This window comes from Dendrobates tinctorius, unplaced genomic scaffold, assembly GCF_039654945.1.
Source record: "Dendrobates tinctorius isolate UK_male_01 unplaced genomic scaffold, ASM3965494v1 ptg000173l, whole genome shotgun sequence".
Classification (NCBI taxonomy): domain Eukaryota; kingdom Metazoa; phylum Chordata; class Amphibia; order Anura; family Dendrobatidae; genus Dendrobates; species Dendrobates tinctorius.
In genome coordinates this window covers 2,441,226-2,450,000 of record NW_027361840.1, presented here as the reverse complement: position 1 = coordinate 2,450,000, position 8,775 = coordinate 2,441,226, and the positions used below count along the sequence as shown (strand labels likewise).

General features: G+C 50.0%; 1 long non-coding RNA gene across 1 annotated transcript in view; it reads right to left on the bottom strand.

Annotated features, from left to right (window-relative positions):
• LOC141053949 (uncharacterized) overlaps nt 1-4,471 on the bottom strand; it is a 12,078-nt gene extending 7,607 nt beyond the window's left edge. Inside the window, exon 1 of the long non-coding RNA XR_012221296.1 lies at nt 4,396-4,471. This is a non-coding gene — a long non-coding RNA (uncharacterized lncRNA). The remainder of the gene's footprint in view (nt 1-4,395) is intronic.
• Nucleotides 4,472-8,775: the final 4,304 nt, after the last annotated feature.

The following is an 8,775-nucleotide window of genomic DNA, read 5'->3' as shown; positions in this document are numbered from 1 at the left end:
ATCATACAGAAAAAAAGCTTAATTTTCTCAGCCATAACATATTATGTGTTCTGCGGTACATTTCTGTGATATCTAGCACTACAAAAAAAGCATTAAAAATTTTGCTGGGTTAAATTTCTCACCCATACAGTTTTACATGGCTTATGGTACATTTCTGTGGCATATAACACTGTTGAAACATTTTTCTGGATCGAATTTGATTTTGTCATTCATACTTTTTTGCGTTTTTTCTGTTACATTACGGTGGTATTAAACTCCCCAAAAATGCGTTGATTGCTGCAGATGACCAATTTTTTTCTTTTCTTAAAAATAAATTTGGTTTCAAAAGACCGAGCAATTACAAAATGCGTAAGGCGTGTGCTATGGGTTCATGCAAAGGGCAAGGAAGTGGGGCAGGTGTGACTACACCTGTTGCTGGAGCACAAGAAACACATCCATCCACGACACAGGTTTCTGTCCCACTTTGCAGCTAGGCATGGTACACCACTTCTGAAGCCAGAGCAGTGTGAACAGGTGGTCGGTTGGATACCAGATAATGCTTCCGGCAGGCTTGGCAGCACCCCCCAGTCTTCCACACGGTCCAGTCTCACCAGCCTAAAGTCTGGATCAATTAATCCTCACCCTAATGCTCCTACCTCTCACCATATTGAGTTCCAGGAGACTAGTTATCCCACACTAGTGTAAGGAGAACTGGGTACCTGTCCTGTGCCAGGTCCGAAACTGTCGGGGCTGTCTCCTCTGTTGTCCGGGGAAAAGAGTAAGAGACCGGACAGACCGTTGCACTTGGAAGAAAGGGATGTGGCTAAGCAACAGCAGCCATCGTGCGCATGGAAGCAGCCAGTCTTAACGGAAACAGGCGGCGCGCAGTAGGGAAAGAGGAGTGCTCCATCCCTCGAGCACCGGGACTTCCCTGGCCCGTGTCCGTGAACTCCCATTGTCACCAGCGGGGATTCCAGAGCGAGAAGTGCAGTGTGCCCAATAACTGACAGAGCGAGGTGTCGTGCGCTTCGTGACCGTCAGTACAGCGCATGTGCCGCATAGAGAAAACCGACTACTGGACAGACATTTGCGGCCTACTTTGCCAGTTTATACTTACCAACTCGCATTGGACCCTGATAGTGCTGCGGCCTTGTTTGTTTCGGCCACACATACTTATGGACTAGGGCACGGATGGCGAACCTATGGCACGCAGAGCCCTCTCAGCTGGCACGCGGCATCACCTCATCCTTGTTCTGGAGCTGCAGCTTCCTGCCTCACACATTGAGCGGCGTGGCCGTGGCTGGATGACATCATCATTCAGCTCCACGGCCGCTGTACCAGTGAGAGGAAGGAAGCTGCCGGCGTGCGGAGAGGTGATTGTGGCCACTGTGCCAGTGAAGCTGCGGTGGTGTGTGTGTGTGTGCCAGTGAAGCGGCGGTGGTGTGTGTGTGCGCACCAGTGAAGCTGCTGTGGTGTGTGTGTGTATCATTCCTTGACCAAGAAACCACAATAATGCTAATGCATGCCCTCATCATCTCCTGCCTCGACTATTGCAACCTCCTACTCTCTGGCCTCCCCCCTAGCACTCTTACACCACTCCAATCCATCATACACTCTGCTGCCCGACTAATCCACCAGCCTCTCCCCTATGCCAAGCCCTTCACTGGCTTCCTATTGTTCAGAGGCTCCAGTTCAAAACCCTAACTATGACATACAAAGCCATCCACAACCTGTCTCCCCCATACATCTGTGCCATGGTCTCCCGCTACTTACCTATACGCAACCTCTGATCCTCTCAAGATATCCGTCACTACTCGCCTCTTATCTCTTCTTCCCACAACCGCATACAAGACTTCTCCTGTGCTTCCCCCCTACTCTGGAACTCTCTACCCCAACACATCAGACTTTCGCCTACCACGGAAACCTTCAAAAAGAACCTGAAGACCGACCTCTTCCGACAAACCTACAACCTGCGGTGATCCAAAGTCTACTGAACCACCGCACGACCTGCTCTACCTTCTACTGTATCCTCACCCATCCCCGGTAGACTGTGAGCCCTCATAGGCAGGGTCCTCTCTCCTTCTGTTCTTGTGTGTGCCTTGTTTTGTTCATGTTTATTGCACTTGTCTATATTTGACCCTTTCACATATAAAGTGCCATGGAATATATGGCACTATAAAAATGTATAATAATAATAATAATCAGAAAAAACGTCCTCTGTAAGTCATTATCTGTAACTGTGCTGTGATCTGTTATATGTTCTGCAGGACTGGTTTCTACCACTGACCATATGGCGGCAATATCCACGTTCATCTTTATGTACAGATTATTTTCAGTAACAGCGCAGTGGTCATCTGCTGTTCTCCTACATCCCCTATTAGGGTGCGTCACCCAGTTATAATCAATGTTACCTGTTAGGGGCCCACTCAGAAGTTTGCCCCCCCCAACTAAAACCCTAGCTACACCTCTGTGTGGCACAGCTGACGGCTTGTTACAACTGTATCAGGGAAGGACAATCCTGTGGACTCCAGAACGATACATTTCACCTGAACTGATACATTGTAACAAACTTATACTGTATATGATATGGTAGAATGTTCTAGAACTTTGCATTTCGATGATGGAGGCACCCAGACCTTTGTTGCAAGGAACGTTTGCTGAATATTGGACTTTAATGCTTCCTAACGCAGATTTCTCCCCCGCAGACGTAACCATACCTAACACAGACGGAAACACATTATCTCGTTGGTCAGGAAATTGAATGTTTGAGAAGCAAAACCAAGTCATTTACAGAAAGTGACGATCTGTGGATCTGGGATTTCCCGCTTTGGTTAGATTGCTATTCAATGGAATTTCTGTATCTGGAAATAATAATAAACTGTAGAAAGTTGCTTTGACTCTGAGAGAAGAGGCTGGAATCTCATCATGAGGATCAACTAGGGCGCTGCCAGCCTCCCCTGTAAACGGGAGAGGAGGAGGGGGAGCCTGAACTATAGGAGGAGACCCTGGGAGAGGCATTACAGGGTTCCACAGGGCAGTACTACTGATATCCTTTCATCAGAACAAACATCCCAACATTAGAAATCCAAAAAGCGCCATCACATCCAGGTTTCTAATCAGAGTCATCCACCAAGATGATTATCCAGACTGGAACCTCAAGTGGAGATCATCAACTATAAGCTATAAGGCATACTTGCTAGTATAAGTTAGCATCTGGGAGAGGGACGGCTTGTGGGGCACCCCTTCCAATATTCACCACTTCAGTACCTTGACCTTTTTACTTGATCCTTATTGTTCTCCATAAGGTTTTGGTGGTACCCAGGAGGTTTGCTAACGCTTCTGGACACCCAATGGGATCTTCCCTTTTTCCTTGAGCTTCTATAATGCTGAGACACTACTCATGGAAAAGCTGTGGGAAATGGTTGTCAAGAAGTTCAGCATCAAAACCAATAGAGTTGTTCATATGCAGAGGGGTAAGAGGTCAGAGTCTAAGGTCAGAATTTCAGGAAGATAGTGAATCAAGACAAAGGGGCAAGGAAAACGGATGGTCAAAGGCAAGGTTCAAGGTCAGGCAACAAAAGATCAGGAACACAACACTGGAAAACAAGGCACACACATTCACCACCAAGCTAAAGCTATCACTGGCAATAATTAGACACTTGGTGCAAAGATATGGCTGGTAGTGCAATAAGAGACAGCGCTGCTGTCGTAGAATTCAAGATATCTTTATTGCCAACGTGTTTCCTGAGCCAGTCCCAGCTCACTTCATCAGGGCATGTTCCTCACTTGCCCTGATGAAGTGAGCTGGGACTGGCTCAGGAAACGCGTTGGCAATAAAGATATCTTGAATTCTACCCCAGCAGCGCAGTCTCTTATTGCACTACCAGCCTTCTCTTTGTACCAAGTCCTTGGACCTCGTGCAGACTGCTGCAGCTGTTTTATGCGATTATAGGTGTTGTGACTCTCACAACTCTATCAGGTGAGCCTTAAGGCCCTTTTACATTTAGCGATGCACCAGCGATCCGACCAGCGATCCCACCCGGTCAGGATCGCTGGTGCATCGCTAAATGATCGCTAGTGAGCTTTCATACAGAAAGATCTCACAGCGATGCAGCAGCGACGCAGCGCACGATACTTACCATTCACACACAGCGATCCTGGCGTCCTCCCGCCCGCGTCCAGCGTCGCTCGTCGTCACAGCAGGAAGTCTCAGCAGGAAGCGCCCGACGAGAAATGGAGCCGGACATTCTCGCGCGATCAGCGATGGACAGCGGGGGAGCCGGTCGCTGGTAAGTATCACACATAGCGATATCGCTAGCAATATCGCTATAACGTCACAAAACCAGTGACGTTTTAGCGATATTGCTAGCGATATCGCTTAGTGTAAAACCCCCTTAACATTTGCTGTGCACTCACCTACTTTCCATACAGACCTACGCATTGGAAGTGCCCTGTCTCCCCCTTTTAATAATTAGACACTGACAGCCAGCAGCTAAATGGCCAGGAAACCACAAAGAATTTGAGACACCCGGAAGAAACCCACCACCCCCTGCCCTGATTTGGCAGTTGGGCTGTCACTCACAATACTGACAGCTCAGCACACCCTTGATTCTTATAGGGCATTTGAGCTGTCACTCACTGCATTCAAGACACAAAGAATGGTGGAATCGTGACGGCCAACGAGTCATTATCGGAGACGAGAAGTATGATGGCAGTGGATCCCATCTGCTGTGCCTTCATTATGCTGATTAGTGGGGGCCCCAATGTTTCCAAAACATACAACACTGATGTCCTATCGAAAAGAAACTCCCTGTAGGAGACGCACTGAGCTCTTCAAGTCTTGAAGTCTGGTCTCCTACAGCGAGAGATCAGTCCCAGGTTTACTAGCAGAGAATAATACATCTGAAGATTTACTCAATGATGAAGGATCAGTCTCTTAAAAACTTCACTTCAACTCTACAAATAGTCTTACACTTAGCTTCCTCCGTTTTCTCTACTGAGCTTATATGCAGAGTTATGTGTCTCCATAGTTACAGACTACAAACAAATCCCATGTAGTCTGATCATACAACCCTGTGACCCCTCCATCTGCTGCTGTATATAAGATATGCGGAAGAATCTGCAGAGATACTGTAGGAACACAGTGCTACAGGAACAGACTACAGAGGGCTGCAGGATCAGACTACACAGGGCTGCAGGATCAGACTACACAGAGCTGCAGGAACAGACTACACAGGGCTGCAGGACAAGACTACACAGTGCTGCAAGATCAGAGTACACAGGGCTGCAGGAACAGACTACACAGAGCTGCAGGAACAGGCTACACAGGGCTGCAGGACAAGACTACACAGTGCTGCAAGATCAGAGTACACAGGGCTGCAGGAACAGACTACACAGCTGCAGGAACAGACTACACAGGGCTGCAGGATCAGACTACACAGAGCTGCAGGAACAGACTACACAGAGCTGCAGGATCAGACTACACAAGGCTGCAGGAACAGACTACACAGAGCTACAGGAACAGGCTACACAGGGCTGCAGGACAAGACTACACAGTGCTGCAAGATCAGAGTACACAGGGCAGCAGGAACAGACTACACAGGGCTGCAGGAACAGACTACACAGAGCTGCAGGAACAGACTACACAGAGCTGCAAGATCAGAGTACACAGGTCTACAGGAACAGACTACACAGAGCTGCAGGATCAGACTACACAGGGCTGCAGGATCAGACTACACAGGGCTGCAGGAACAGACTACACAGAGCTGCAGGATCAGACTACACAAGGCTACAGGAACAGGCTACACAGGGCTGCAGGACAAGACTACACAGTGCTGCAAGATCAGAGTACACAGGGCTGCAGGAACAGACTAACAGTGCTGCAAGATCAGAGTACACAGGGATGCAAGAACAGACTACACAGAGCTGCAGGAACAGACTACACAGAGCTGCAAGTTCAGAGTACACAGGGCTGCAGGAACAGACTACACAGGGCTGCAGGAACAGACTACACAGAGCTGCAGGAACAGACTACACAGGGCTGCAGGATCAGAGTACACAGGGCTACAGGAACAGACTACACAGAGCTGCAGGATCAGACTACACAGGGCTGCAGGATCAGACTACACAGGGCTGCAGGATCAGACTACACAGGGCTGCAGGAACAGAATACACAGAGCTGCAGGATCAGACTACACAAGGCTGCAGGAACAGACTACACAGAGCTGCAAGATCAGAGTACACAGGTCTACAGGAACAGACTACACAGAGCTGCAGGATCAGACTACACAGGGCTGCAGGATCAGACTACACAGGGCTGCAGGATCAGACTACACAGGGCTGCAGGAACAGAATACACAGAGCTGCAGGATCAGACTACACAAGGCTGCAGGAACAGACTACACAGAGCTACAGGAACAGGCTACACAGGGCTGCAGGACAAGACTACACAGTGCTGCAAGATCAGAGTACACAGGGCTGCAGGAACTGACTACACAGTGCTGCAAGATCAGAGTACACAGGGCTGGAGGAAAAGACTACACAGAGCTGCAGGAACAGACTACACAGAGCTGCAAGATCAGAATACACAGGGCTGCAGGAACAGACTACACAGGGCTGCAGGAACAGACTACACAGAGCTGCAGGAACAGACTACACAGGGCTGCAGGATCAGAGTTCACAGGGCTACAGGAACAGACTACACAGAGCTGCAGGATCAGACTACACAGAGCTGCAAGATCAGAGTACACAGGTCTACAGGAACAGACTACACAGAGCTGCAGGATCAGACTACACAGAGCTGCAAGATCAGAGTACACAGGGCTGCAGGAACAGACTACACAGAGCTGCAGGATCAGACTACACAGTGCTGCAAGATCAGAGTACACAGGGCTACAGGAACAGACTACACAGAGCTGCAGGATCAGACTACACAGAGCTGCAGGAACAGACTACACAAAGCTGCAGGAACAGACTACACAGCTGCAGGATCAGCCTACACAGAGCTGCAGGATCAGACTACACAGAGATGCAGGAACAGACTACACAGAGCTGCAGGAGCAGACTACACAGAGCTGCAGGATCAGACTACACAGCGCTGCAGGATCAGACTACACAGAGCTGCAGGAACAGGCTACAAAGGGCTGCAGGAACAGATTACACAGGGCTGCAGGATCAGACTACACAGAGCTGCAGGATCAGATTACACAGAGCTGCAGGAACAGACTACACAGGGCTGCAGGATCAGAGTACACAGGGCTGCAGGATCAGACTACACAGGGCTGCAGGAACAGGATACACAGGGCTGCAGGAACAGACTACACAAGGCTGCAGGAACAGACTACACAAGGCTGCAGGAAGAGACTACACAGGGCTGCAGGATCAAACTACACAGGGCTGCAGGAACAGACTACACAAGGCTGCAGGAACAGACTACACAAGGCTGCAGGAACAGACTACACAGAGCTGCAGGATCAGACTACACAGAGCTGCAGGAACAGACTACACAAAGCTGCAGGAACAGACTACACAGCTGCAGGATCAGCCTACACAGAGCTGCAGGATCAGACTACACAGAGATGCAGGAACAGACTACACAGAGCTGCAGGAGCAGACTACACAGAGCTGCAGGATCAGACTACACAGCGCTGCAGGATCAGACTACACAGAGCTGCAGGAACAGGCTACAAAGGGCTGCAGGAACAGATTACACAGGGCTGCAGGATCAGACTACACAGAGCTGCAGGATCAGATTACACAGAGCTGCAGGAACAGACTACACAGGGCTGCAGGATCAGAGTACACAGGGCTGCAGGATCAGACTACACAGGGCTGCAGGAACAGGATACACAGGGCTGCAGGAACAGACTACACAAGGCTGCAGGAACAGACTACACAAGGCTGCAGGAAGAGACTACACAGGGCTGCAGGATCAAACTACACAGGGCTGCAGGATCAGACAACACAGGGCTGCAGGAACAGGCTACACAGGGCTGCAGGATCAAACTAGACAGGGCTGCAGGAACAGACTACACAGGGCTGTAGGAACAGACTACACAGGGCTGCAGGAACAGGCTACACAGGGTTGCAGGAACAGGCTACACAGGGCTGCAGGATCAAACTAGACAGGGCTGCAGGAACAGACTACACAGGGCTGCAGGAACAGACTACACAGGGCTGCAGGAAGAGGCTACACAGTGCTGCAAGATCAGACTACACAAGGCTGCAGGAACAGACTACAAAGAGCTACAGGAACAGACTACACAGGGCTGCAGGAACAGGCTACACAGGGCTGCAGGAACAGGCTACACAGGGCTGCAAGATCAGAGTACACAGGGCTACAGGAACAGACTACACAGGGCTGCAGGAACAGACTACACAGGGCTGCAGGAACAGGCTACACAGGGCTGCAGGAACAGGCTACACAGGGCTGCAGGATCAAACTAAACAGAGGTGCAGGAACAGACTACACAGGGCTGCAGGAACAGACTACACAGGGCTGCAGGAACAGACTACCAAGGCTGCAGGATCAGACTACACAGGGCTGCAGGATCAAACTACACAGGGCAGCAGGAACAGACTACACAGGGCTGCAGGAACAGACTACCCAGGGCTGCAGGAACAGACTACACAGGGCTGCAGGAACAGACTACACAGGGCGGCAGGAAAAGACTACACAGGGCTGCAGGATCAAACTACACAGGGCAGCAGGAACAGACTTCACAGGGCTGCAGGAACAGACTACACAGAGCTGCAGGAACAGACTACACAGAGCTGCAGGATCAAACTACACAGGGC